Here is a 14,197-nt window from a genome sequence, read left to right as displayed (position 1 = left end):
TGTAAATCGAAATGGCGTCTCGGTCAAACGACCGACTATGATGCAGAAGATCGTGGGTTCGAGTCCGAAGTTTTTTTTAATCATTTGAACTTTTATGGATTTATTAAGTATTTTTTATTTTTTTAATGGAATATTTGACTATTACTATATTGCTTTCCTATTTTTTATTTTCATACAAAAATACAATACAATCCTTTATTATGCCTTTGTTGATAAAATAAAATATTACACGTCTGGTATAATACATTATACATAGGTCATAGTGTGGGCATAGTATTAGTAAAGTATTGCATTTACTGAGCTGGTTGACCTATGTTATTGTTGTGTGAATGTTTTTCTTCAACAACTAAATGGTTATATACAAGAATATGGGTAGCTTTTGCACATTGTACTTTTTCCTCAGTCACCCGTTGACCACGAACGCTGTAAAGTGTTTGAAACATCGGGATGAATTTTAAACTCATTATACGCGATTTAATCCGTTTTCATAGTTTTTATTTCATGAGTAACTATCGCGGTAACTGAAGACAATATTAACTAAATGGTTACAAATAATAATTATCATCAATATAATCTGGTCCAGGCAGGCAATTATGGTCGCGCGATAAATGATAAAACATCTGGCCGTCCCTATAATCGCACTTACTAATAGTGCGACAGGGACGGCCTGATATTTTATCGTCTATCGCGCGACCATGCTACCCGTGCTGTACTAGAAGAAGAAGAAGAAGAAGAAGGGGGGGGGGGGGGGGGTCATGGGGGTCATGGGGGTCATGACCCCCCCCTGGAGCCTAGGTTGGCCATACAAATAGACCACGTGACCCCCCCTCTGGGGCCTGGGCCTTTACCACGTAACCACCCCCCCCTGGGCACGAAGCTGGATCCGCGCTTGTCTCGCACTGTGTAACTGGGCTATATTTTTTCTATAAAGACGATACTCGTACCTATTCGAGTCTGTTGTGATTGTATCGGCTCAGTCTATTACTTGCATAATCAACTTTAAAATGTACTTAAGCGACAATAACCTAAACACATACAGAGAAAGCTGGAAAAAACTGGGGGAGGCCTTCACCCAAAGAGGGATCCATACTAACTAAAGAAATAATAATAATAATAGCAATACATCGAACAAACTAGATATGGAATTCAAGGCTATATAATAATAATAAAACCTAAACACAAAATAATATTAAATTTGACATTGACATGGCTTAGAACACTCCCGACTAACTCAGCTTACAAAAAAAAAACTAAATCGGTTCATCCGTTCGGGAGCTTGCGATGCCACAGACAGACACACACAGACAGACAGACAGACAAACAGACAGGCAGACACGTCAAACTTATATAACACCCCGTCGTTTTTACGTCGGGGGTTAAAAAAAACTAGACGAATGTAGAAGACCATACAATACATCATACTCGGTATATTTGAAAATAATGTAATACTTACCACAGAATATATAATAGTACAAGTACAGAAGGCCCACTGCTTTTATGTGTATGAAGTGCCGCCTTTTTAAATGCCTACAAAATTCTAACAAAGAAACGAGCCGCACGTGCGCGGCGTCCAGCGATAGGGTTGCCTATGGATTAAAACGAGTTAATACTCAGATAAAATGTAATATTTACTATTATATTAAAGTCTTGGGTAGCTTATATATACAGTATTTATATATTTTTATTTAACGGCCTAGCCACGACAATGGTCTAAGGCGGCGAGCGGGGCGGCTGGGCTGCGCGGGAAACGCGCGCGGGCGCTAGCCATGCCACGTACTTTTAGAATCGGCAGCAGGGCCTAGGAGCGGCTCATATTTAAAAACATGTTTTTGACGGTTGAATATGACTCTAAAGTGCAAGTTTAATTAGTCAATTACGTCTTGTACAAGGAAATTTGTGTGGTAACTAAATACATACAGGACATTTATTTTATGGCTAGTTAAATGATACTTAATATAAATAAACACTCAGAAAAAAATTAAGAGTAAATACGAATAAATACTATACAAAAATATGTTTGAAAACAAAACGTCATACTACACACGCGAAAGTACATTTCAATTTTTAGTAAATAATGGTTTCGGGTTCAAGACGCTCATAATAAAAACAAAATGTTTTGTTTCGCGTGGAATCGCTAGACCCATCTAGCCGCCTAGGCCGGCCGCGCAGCTCCAATGTCGTGGCGGTGCGGGCGCGGCGCGCTACAGTTGTTCGAGTCGCGCGCCGCCCCGCGCGCCGCTGCCGCGGGTAGGCCCGTGAAACCCGCGCGCGTTTTCGAACAGCGGCGCGAGTCGTGGCATGCCTCGCGCGCGCTGCGTTTTTGTTTTTGTGACTTACCGCTTGCCGCTGCCGCAAAACGCCTTAGACCATTGTCGTGGCTAGGCCGTAAGTTCCAACACCACAAGCCTTATTGAACTTCTCCGTGAGACTTTATCAGTAAAGATCTGTGTAAGAATGTCCTATGGTATTTATTTCATTCATGATGTCTATTTAAATAAATAAGCATTATTAGCCATTTCACACGCGGACATCGCATATGAACCTCAAAAAAGAAACTCGTGACGTAAAGTAACAATAGAAAGTGCGAACGTGCGTTCCATGAGAACGCGCGCCACCCCTGATTAGGCCGCGAACTCGCGGCCGCCAGCATGTACTTGTAGCGCGGCGATAGAATCGCGGAGTGAGCCGCCCCTCGACCAGATTTTTGAGTACTTACTTTCTCCGTTTCGGGTTTTTTTATCTAATCATCAGCAGTCTGTACTTTATTTATTTGTCCTAAATGTTTCACCGCTCCGCACCTCTATACTGTGCGTGTATAGAGACATTACACGCGTCACGTGTATCTGTACAATTACTGACAGAACAATTACTCGCTGTATTTAACTTTCATTTAGTGCGCTCAGACGTTCGTACGTCGATTGTTTATTTTACGTTTAATTGCTTCGTTCCACAAACAGCGGTAATATTACTAAGGTTTACCGAGCAATAGCAGTATACATACTAATATTACAAATGGGAAAGTGTGTGTGTCTGTTTGTTTGTCCGTCTTTCACGGCAAAACAGAGCGCCGAATTGACGTGATTTTTTAAGTAGAGATAGTTGAAGGAATGGAGAGTGACATAGGTTACTTTTTGTCTCTTTCTAACGCGAGCGAAGCGGCGGGCAAAAGCTAGTACATAATAAAGAGTACTATCGTACAGTTTGGCTACTCCCGCTTTGCGCCGCCCACCCGCTCTCGGTTACCTCACAGTTATCGACTGTCAAGCTAGGGACATACTACGCGGACGTCCGTCGTAAATCGACCGCGACCGCGACCGCGACCGATCAGTGTGCACGGAACAAAACATCCAGCGAGCCAGATTTCGATCGGACGTCCATGCGCTCAAGGCCACGTCCACGTTCGTCGACCGATAGTTTGCACGGTTATGTGTAATTTCATTGTCCAGATTCCCGTCCGCGGTCGATTTACGACGGACGTCCGCGTAGTATGTTCCTAGCTTTAATCGCCCCGTCTTATCTCACTTATACAAGCATGGTACGCGTTCACCTACACGAGCTTAGACTGTGTGCGTGGGAACACTGGGAACGCGCCTCTTTTATTTGATCGCCATTGTCCGAGGTGTGGTAATAGTATCCCTGCTGCACCAACCTCTTCCTATTAGGAACATGAAAAATATTTCTTGGATAATCTTTGTCAATGTGACTTTTGGTCGCATGTAGTGGTGTCTAGTAATCGAATTAACCTTTTCCAGTCTCCCGCCAATCTATTTATAAGGTTGTTTAAAAAAAATCCAAATTTATTCCAAATACCGTCAAACGGGGCTACTTTGCGCCAAAATTTGGTCCAAACTTTTTACTCATTGATTTTTGAGAAAATTTAATATCCATAAGTATATTAAAGACCTCCCCGAATATCAATGTTTAAAATTGTGGTATGATATTAATATCAGCCCAATATCAAGAAATAATTTAGGAGTATTGTTATTGCCTGTGTGGTGACGGGTTAATTTCATCAGAAGGCGACTGTGGGATATAAATTGTGGCGTAGGCGAGAGGCTGGCAACCTTCACTGCAATGTCACAGTTTCATTTTCTTTCAACCCCTTACTTGCCAAGAGTGGCACTGAAGCTTTAGTAGTTTCATGTGCTCTGCCTAGCCCTTTATGGAATACAGGCGTGATTGTATGTATGTATGTATTGTTACCCGGTGTCAGGATAATATTTCTAAATCTGAACGCTAAAGTTGAAATTAGATAGGCTCTTTTCTGTTGGTTTACTTTATGCCTAGAAAGGGGTTAATGGGCATTTTCAGAATTTGATACCTCCCAATTAGCGTAAGTCGTTAACAAAAATTAACTCACTGTCAGTTTTGTGACGATAATTAAGCATGAACTTTCAATAAAAATATTGTTTTTGTGTTAATTACAAGTGATAATCTACATTCAGAATGTGAAAATGTTATTTTTTAGACAGATTTTATGCTTAATTGTCGTCACAAAACTGACAGCGAGTTAATTTTTGCTAACAACTTATGCTAATTGGGGGGACCCAAATTATGAAAATGCCCTAATAATGCAATGCTTGCAATAGGTACAACACTATAAAACAATTAAGCGCAGAAGGAGAAAAATCAAGAGTATCAGGTCTTCATCGCTATTGGACAGTTTGTTATATTCATTTGTTTGGGTGTTACCAGAACATCTGCACGAATAACGCCATGTGTGGCCTAACAGAAATCTCACTTTTGCAGCTAATATGAAACTAGATGGAAATTTACAGTTTAATCTAGATTTTAGTGTCAATAGCGGGCTGGTCCGCGCTTAGCAATCGATTTGGCTCGATGCCCGATATCCTACAAGCGAAGGTTCCATAAAGGTCCTTTCATACTGAATTGAGGGAATGTATGCCACATTATGTCGTAATCATGCACTTTGTAGGTACCTATATAATCTTGTTGGCCTGGCACACTAGTGTGATATAGCTTATCACGTCAGGCCGTCCTTTTCGCACTATTTGTAAGTGCGATAGAGACGCAGCGACGCGATAAGGTTTATTATTATTTGGTGTGCTACTCGGTAGTACAAAGGCAAACATGTTCCTAAAAGAGATCTTATCTCTTCAATACCAACGCGCGAGCGCAGCGTAGCCACCACGAACGAGTAGAAATGGGTAGGTATGTAGCGAACAACGCTTACGAACAGAGATATCGAGTCAGCGCGCTCAATGTGTTGTCTCACTCTCATCTGAACGAGTGGTAAGTGTCGTGATTTCGCTTTCTAAATTTCCCACTAGTGGTCTATGGCTGTAATCTGCGTAAGTTATCAAAAAAATGTGGCTTTCCAATGCGTAGTTCTTAAACCATGTGATCTTTCTAGAGCTCCGTAGAGAAAATTTCCCAGAACAATTAGCTTGAACAATTTGTGCCACGCTAAAATGTTCCATTCATCCTTATTTTGATATCATCTTAGTTACGGGTTTACGTAGTCAAATAACAACAATATTTGCCCAGTTGAGTGTAAACGAGCCTTAAGCCTCCCGACCTAATTCTGTCGTAATCTTATCTGACCTGGGGGTAAACTTTGACATAAATGAATATTAAGTTTTCGACTTTATTTACAGGAATAGCGCGGATATTGAAAACGGAGAGACGATATAAGCGACGTCAAATATATGTATACAATATTGCACCTGATTCCCTTGTTATAAGGCCAAAACTGTGTAGAATTTTTTGATTGTATTAGTCTGATGTCTTATGTGGTATCTAGGTGGTTAATAACTGACGTTCTAAGGCAGGTATTTTGCATATTTTGAAGCCATTGAAGAGTGAAGGCTTTCTAAAAGGCGAACACGATTGTACCTTGTCTTGTTGTACTTGTAACTGATGCAATTATAAACTTAACGGATAAACGTTTACAACTAGGGAACAAAATGCTTTGCCTTTGGCTAGTCTGTGGTCAAGAGTGAGCCCATTTATAATAAAAAAAAAAATAAAAAAAAATACTTACAGTTGGTCAAAGGCGCCTAGCCTTGTCAGAGATAACATACACTAGAGAAATTTCGTCGGGTACCACGGCGGGCGGGTGGTCTAGTGGTGAGGACGTTAGCCGCGTAAGCTGAAGACCCGGGTTCGATTCCCGGCTCGGCCACCAGTGGGCCCTGTCGTTTTTTCTTTAGTGTATGATAATTATCTATTTAAATTTAGGATAAACGTTTGTTATTCATGTTGGCGTTTGTCTGTTTAAGGATCAGATTATATTATGCTCATCCCCAGTTTTCTACTTTAGTTGAACACGAGATCAATTTTTGACAATGCTTTAGATCCATACTAATATGTGTAATAAAAGTGTGTGTGACTGTTTGTTTGTCCGTCTTTCACAGCAAAACGGAGCGACGAATTGACGTAATTTTTTAGGTGGAGATAGTTGAAGGGATGGAGAGTGACATAGGATACTTTGTCTCTTTCTAATGCGAACGAAGCCGCGGGCAAAAGCTAGTATTTTATATGATGGCCCTATAGGTGCGGAGTGAAACATGTGGAGTCATTTTCAGCTTAAAATACATACGTGAGTAACGACTAATTTGTATGCTAAAAATTTACCAACATATGGGGCGATAGCTTCTATTTGCACAGGAATTAAACTAGTCATTATTGCAATCAACAAAAATTGTTGTCATTCGTAGTTTTAGGAATAAGTAAGTATGACTAAAACCGCACGTCATTCACTTCGCCATTTATATTTCCGGGCTTTAAATGTAATTAGCGAAAATACTATCCCATTCCTACCACTATTTTAGTCCTATCTTATGCAGACAATACTGGTACTCTCAAACGGCGTGTTTTAATTAAGAGGGCCGCGGGCCGCGCTTTGTCTGTCCATGTCCGATGCACTTACCCAGCAGCCCTTTGACTTTGACACAGTATACTAAAGAGTACTATCGTACAGTATGGCCACTCCCGCTCCCCGCTGAAAGTGCCACCCACCCGCTCTCGATTACCTCACAGTTACCGCCTGTCAAAAACGCAACCAGTCGACCTGTTATATACGAGCTTAACTGTGTGCGTAGGAATGCGCCTCTTTCATATATTTGATCGCCACTGTCCGAGGTGTGCCTTTGGCGCTTCTGAACTTGCTCACTGTTTCATTAATTCCTGTATTTGACAAGCGTTTACTTTAGTAAGTTTGGTTACACTATCTCATCACTATGTAGAAGAAAATACTGGTAGTCTCAAACGGCGTGTTTTAATTAAGATGGCCGCGGGCCGCGCTTTGTCTCGGTCCGTGTCCGATGCACTACCAAGCTGCCCTTCGGCGCTTCTGAACTCGCTCACTCTTGTACTGATGTACGTTCAGCCATTTGAATCCTAGGCCATTCTAGAACTCTGTCTTATAGACACTGCTTTATTTGCGAAAGAAGTCTCATTAACGTTTACTATGAAAAGGTTCTACAGCGGTCCTGTATTCAAATTGGTTGACTGCACCTACCCTGTATTTGACTACCATTTAACTAATAGGGCTAGTAACGCATTCTTAATTAAATTTTAGTTTTAACTACCGGGGCTTCAGTACGGTTACACAAAACGTTAAAAAATGATACATTTTCATCTGAAGTCACTTTATTGTCAGGCGGTAACTGAATGATTTACTGACGTTTATCAGCAGGGTAAGGACATGATTGACACGATAGTAGCTTGCCCATAAGTTCGATTACACGTCCCTCTCTACCTCAAACATTATAAAAGTAAAACGCTCATCAGCAAGAACACACAAAGAAACGCGCGAATTTTGAAATATCTATATATTTTTTTACACACTTTAATCATAGACAAATAAATCCAGTAAACCGTAACTTTTAAAATAAAATACAAAAGATTCGACTATACTTCTAAGTAGGGAGATCGAATTAATAAAAGCTTAGTCTTATCAACATTGAGCACAATGCCATTATCATGCGACCAACGAACTACTGCATCGACATCTTGCTGAACCAAGCGGCAGGTGTCGGGCAGCTCGCTCGCACTGCCGGCGCGCAATATGCACAGGTCGTCGGCGAACATGTGCGCCGAGCAGTGCCGCAGCACACCGCACAGGCTGTTCACGTGCATCAGATAACTGACGGGTCCGGTACAAGAGCCCTGCGGAACTCCACACGACACCTGTCGCTCGTCGCTCAGCGCCGAGCCGACCCGCACACGGTACGAGCGCCCGGTGAGGTAGTCGCGGAACCATTGGTTGAGCGGCTCCCCCACCCCGCACTCACTCATGGCCTGTAACAGTGTGCTAGTCTCTAAGGTATCAAATGCTTTACTGAAATCGAAAAATACTGCCACGACTACTTTTTTATTAGACAAGTAAGTGTTAATTTCATCTGTAAAGCTCGCTAGTAGCGTGTCAGTACTTTTACCCTTCTGGAACCCATGCTGGCACTTATTTATTATTAGATTTTTATTCAGGTAATTACTAAGTTGTTGCACTATACATTTTTCTATAACTTTATCTACACTAGAGAGAATGGCAATAGGTCTATAATTAGAAAACAGTTTAGGAGATCCTTTTTTATAGATTGGACGGATTAAGGCCTGTTTAAGACCGTCTGGGAATTTCCCAGTACTTACAGAAAGATTAATTAGCTTAGCCAATACAGGACTGACTTTGTCAGATATTGTTTTCAGATCTGTCATGCGTATGAGATCACAGCCTGGTGCCTTCTTAGTACAAATCTTATTAATTACATTCATAACCCCTTTAGCTGTCACAGGTTGCCATCTCATACACACCTCAGAGTTACTTACATACTCGTCTCGGCTTAGCCATTTTTCGTCACAGACATGTTTTATAAGACTTATCTCATTAGAAAAATTATTAGCGAATTTGTTACATACCGTACTAACATCACCCTGTCCTGCCATATTGTTAAGAATTTGCATATCTAAAGACTTCTCCTGTTTACCTAATAAACTATTAATCTTATCCCACATCCTCTTTATATTATTATTGCAATCTAGAATACTTTGCCTATCAAAGTCATTCCTTTTTTAGCTATAGCTTTTGTACATTTATTTCTATATCTAGTATACGCTAAGCGCTTAGTCATGTTCTTTGGGTCGTTGCTCCATATCACAAATAATCTATCCCTTTCTTCTATCATTGCCTTTAAATTATTATTAATCCAACTTTTGTTATTACAAACTGCTGGCAACATTTGCCATGTAAACATTAATATCAAGAGCTCTATAGAATTTTTTATCAGAAAATGGATTAAAAGTTACTCAGAACAATAGTTTGGAGTGTAACATATCAACTATAGTACTTACAGTGAGAATCCAGTATAAATCCCACAACAACGAAACACTGGACACCAAAATAAACGGTGAGAAATTTATACCAGCCGTTATATTCTTTGATTTGAACCGCAACACAGTGGAAAACACTTTCCGAAAGCAAAATAACGGGACTACTCAACAGCTGATTGGTGTGGAACATGACAGCACTGCTGACAGCTGACGTTTATGACCAGTATTGCTAGATTAAAATACCCAAACTAAGTTGCTAATTTGTAATAGTTAATAGCCGCCAGCGCCATCTATCGACAATAAGCTGAAACACAAACTCTCCTATTAAAGATTTCTAACATACTGCCAACTGCGCCATCTGTTAAACGGGTGCTGAACTTCTTGTCTTTTGCCAATACTACGAAGATACTGTGTATGACAACAAATCACCGATAGAGGGCAGAATATCGAGCAATATTTAGCATACATTATTAGTATACGATATTATAAGTCTACTACTTACTTGAACATAAAAATCCAGATACATCCGCAAGATGTCGCCGTCATGTGATAAGTGCAAAGAAAGCCTAAAAGGTAAGGATACTTTAAAATGTATGAAATGTAAAAAGATTTTTGATACGAAATGTGCCCGAAGATCGACAAAGCTTTTTCAACTGATGACAGAAGAAAGTAAAAAAACTGGTTGTGTTTGCCATGTCGTACAAATAAGAACACACCGAACACAAACACAGCAAAAAAGGCACAACTAAGTGAGACCCCCAAAAATAACTCAAAAATGAATAACGTGACATTAAGGAAAAAAAGAAATCTCAAAAAACGCTTTAGACGCGCCTTCAACTTCAACCTCTCCGCCCGTAGCTTCTACCTCTTCGCCGACATCCCCGATACCTAATACACAAGACCGAAAATTATCTTTAGAAGAGACATTAGAGGGATCCGGCTATTCACTAGGTGACCAGTCTATAAACTCTACTTTGAGCGACGACAGCAATATAAGTGTACAAAGTTTGCCGAACCTAACCGAGGAGTCTCAAGTCGCTGATTTAAAGGATAAGATAAATATCATTACGACACAACTAAACAGTGCGCACGATGAGATAAGTAAATTAAATTCCGAAGTGACACAGCTGACAAAGGCAAACGCGGATTTAACACGGCAAATATCACTTTTTAAACAATTACTAAGAGACGATACTCCTACGTCAACAAAAAAAATAACCCCAAAACGAGGAAAAAAAAAGAAATCGAGAAAAGCTGTTCGATGTCTAAGTCCTTTAAATAATAGTAATGAGACAGAAAATAGCCCTGCAAAGTCTGAAACGAATGAGACATCCATGACATCGGTGCCTAACACCCCGGAGCCGGAAAACGATAATACGAGAAACGGCGTCATAAAACATCACAAGAAGTCGAATGATACTCTTTTTGTATTTGGTGGTAGGCAAAGCGTAGGTCTAGCTTCTAAACTTCTACACACACGCGACGACAACGATCTAACGAAGTCCTACAAAGTGTCATCGAGCATACAACCAGAGGCGCCTACGTCGAGTATTGTCGCTACGATACAGAGATGCGTATTCTCTGACGGTACTAATATTATACTCTCTCTTGGCGAGCACGACAGTAACCCAGTAGACCTTATATCAAATTTAAACAAAGCTTTGGAACATTTACAAAACTGTAACATTTACATAGTTAGTATTAGATATAATCCATATGTGCATGCTGATTTAATAAATTACATGTTATATAATTTCTGTTTAAGGGAAAATAATTGTAATTACATTGACGTTTCTAACCATACCTACAGAAACAAGACACAATACTTATTAAATATATGCCAAAAAATTAACGCGATTGTGGATCAAAGGGACTATAAAGATATGTACTATAATTTTGTAAAACCAAATGACACACTAACGCAGTGTTCTAAACCTCAGAATAAAATTTGTGATAATAGAAAAGGTACCATTCCCTATTATTTTAAAAAACTTGATAAGTCCGTAAGCGACTCTCATTCTCATTCCTTTCGTACCTAAGTCGATAACTGTAAACATATTACACCAAAATATTGCAGGCATATTAGGGAAAATGGATATCTTTGAGTCAGCAATTGATGACCTTCAAGTAAAATTAGATCATATAGAAATAATATGTTTGTGTGAAACCTTTATTAAACTGGGATCTATTAAAAATCTCACCATAAATAATTTTAACGTTGCTGCTTCTTTCTGTAGGCAACATCAGAAACGAGGCGGCACTTGTATCCTAATTAAGACGGGTATAGACTATATAGTTCTTGAAAATATTCAGAGTCTTTCTGAACAGTTCGCATTTGAAAGCTGTGGCATTGAAATACCCCAGTACAATTTAATTGTGATATGTATATATAGGACGCCAACCTCAGATATAAAGTTATTCTTTTCTCTTTTGAATCAGTTGTTAAAATGTGTCACTAAAAAAAATAAAAATATTGTACTTTGCGGTGATTGGAATATCGATATACTGAAAGATAATAAAATAAAAAAAGAGCTTATATCAATCCTTTCAAATTACAATATTTACAATCATATTCATTGTCCGACGAGAAAAAAACATGCTTAGATTTGATGGCTAGCAATCTAACAGATATTGTGCCAAATATACATATCTTAAATCTCTCAGATCATGAAACTGGCCAGAGCTTATCATGTAAAATAAACATAACTAAATCAGTTAAAAAGAAACTTATATATTGGCATGAATCAATAAGAGACTATAGTAAAGAAAATTTACAAAAATTTGAAGAATGTATTTCCGCTTTGTCTTTTACTGAAGTATTGCAAGAGACTGATACAAATGCAGCTTTTAATCAATTCCATGAACTGCTGACACTATTTTATAACCTTTGCTTCCCACGTATTAAAATAAAGAGAGTTATGAAACCATTAAAAAATAAATGGCTCACGAAAGGTATAAAGATTAGTTGCGCAAATAAACGTACCTTATATAGAATAGCTTCTCGAAATAGACACAATAAAAATGATTTAAATCAATATAAAAAATATACAAAAATGTTAAAAACGTGTCTACATAAGGCGAGACAAATTTCTAATACGCGATTTATAAATAATTCGGCTAACAGATGTAAAGCTTCGTGGCAAATAATAAAAAATAACTGTAACCTGACCCAGGCCACCGAAGACATAGCGGAAATTATAATTGGAAATGAGCCCATTCACGATCCACAAGAAATAGCTGAAAAAATGAATAGTTGCTTTATAAACATTACACATGACCAGCAACATACATTACTTAACTCTAACAGAATATCCCAAAGTACACACAGTATGTTCCTCACGCCAGTTGATAACCTAGATGTTTTCAAGGCCATAAAGAGTCTTCGAAATACAAACTCCACCGGTTACGACGATATATGCACAAAAGCTATTAAGTTGTGTGCAATCAGCTTGGCGGGACCTCTGTGCCATATTATAAATCTTTCATTCACACAAGGAATCTTCCCGCAACGTCTTAAATACTCTGTCGTGAAACCATTATTTAAAAAAGGAAACAAATCTGAGGTTAGCAATTATAGACCGATTACCCTTATACCCATTCTCTCTAAGATTTTAGAAAAACTTATGCATAATAAAATTACTAATTTTATAAGCCACACTCAAGTTCTAAAAGCAGAGCAATTCGGGTTTCGTAAACATAGCTCTACTTCTAAAGCATGCTTCAATCTGGTAAAATATGTAACTGAAAACCTTGACAATAGGATACCCGTAGTAGCAGTTTTATTAGATATGACTAAAGCTTTTGATTTTGTAAACCATAACATATTAATGAGTAAACTGTTTAGATATGGAATAAGGGGTCTTCCGTACGATTGGTTAAGTAGTTATCTAACTGACAGACATCAGTGTGTGGAAGTCATGAGAATGACTGGTCGTGATCGAATTGCATATAGATCTAATTATAAAATCAATGCTACCGGTGTACCTCAAGGAAGTATATTAGGTCCATTGCTATTCCTTCTTTATATAAATGACCTACCAGATGCAACGAATCACAAATGTATTTTGTTCGCAGATGATACAACCTTACTTATAAAGTGTAATAATCGTTTAACATTTGAATATGAAATAAATCAAGCTCTAAATGACATAATAAATTGGATGGATAATAATAATTTGAGTATTAACTTGGTAAAAACTAAATTTATGCAATTTTTGACATGTAGAAGTAAAATTTGTAATCTAAATGTATCATACAATAATCAACCAATTGAAGAAGTTAAATCTGCGACATTTTTAGGAATAACACTAGACTCTTTCTGTGACTGGAAGAGTCATATTGACAATTTACGAATACGACTTGATCGATTTGTCTATGTGTTATATAGGTTAAGAAATGTAGTTTCAGAAGAAGCAGCCCTTTCTGCATATCACGGTTATGTGTCGTCAATACTAAGATACGGTCTCATACTATGGGGAAACTCGACGGATGCTGATATTATTTTTAAACTGCAAAAAAAATGCATTCGCACTTTATGTGGAGCCGACTTCCTTGACCCTTGTACACCACTTTACCAATCCAAGCGTATACTGCCACTTCCATGTCTGTATGTGTTTGAGATGTGTATGTTTGTAAATAAAAATATAGAATTATTTGATGTAAGAGTCACAAATTCTAAAAGAGGAACACATAGATATAAGTTAAACTTACCGAAAACCAATCTAGCGCTATCACGGAAAAATTCATACTGTATGGCTATTAAGATTTATAATACTCTGTCTGATACATTTAAAGAAATGCCTATAAATATGTTTAAAAAGAAATTATTTGATTATTTAATAAAACAATGTTATTATTCCGTTAATGAATTCATCAACAAATGTAATTTATGATCATTGAAATAATT

The 14,197-nt window shown here is 38.4% G+C and overlaps 1 protein-coding gene and 1 non-coding gene across 2 annotated transcripts in view; both read left to right on the top strand.

The window, feature by feature from the left end:
* LOC125235595 overlaps positions 1-14,197 on the top strand; it is a 217,207-nt gene that overhangs the window by 143,992 nt on the left and 59,018 nt on the right. The window lies entirely within an intron of this gene.
* On the top strand, positions 6,074-6,145 carry Trnat-cgu. Its single transcript has one exon. It is a non-coding gene; the product is annotated as a tRNA-Thr (tRNA).

Source organism: Leguminivora glycinivorella, chromosome 17 (assembly GCF_023078275.1).
Source record: "Leguminivora glycinivorella isolate SPB_JAAS2020 chromosome 17, LegGlyc_1.1, whole genome shotgun sequence".
NCBI classification, from domain to species: Eukaryota; Metazoa; Arthropoda; class Insecta; order Lepidoptera; family Tortricidae; genus Leguminivora; species Leguminivora glycinivorella.
The sequence above is the reverse complement of the archived record's forward strand: the minus strand, read 5'-3'. Positions and strand labels throughout refer to the sequence as shown.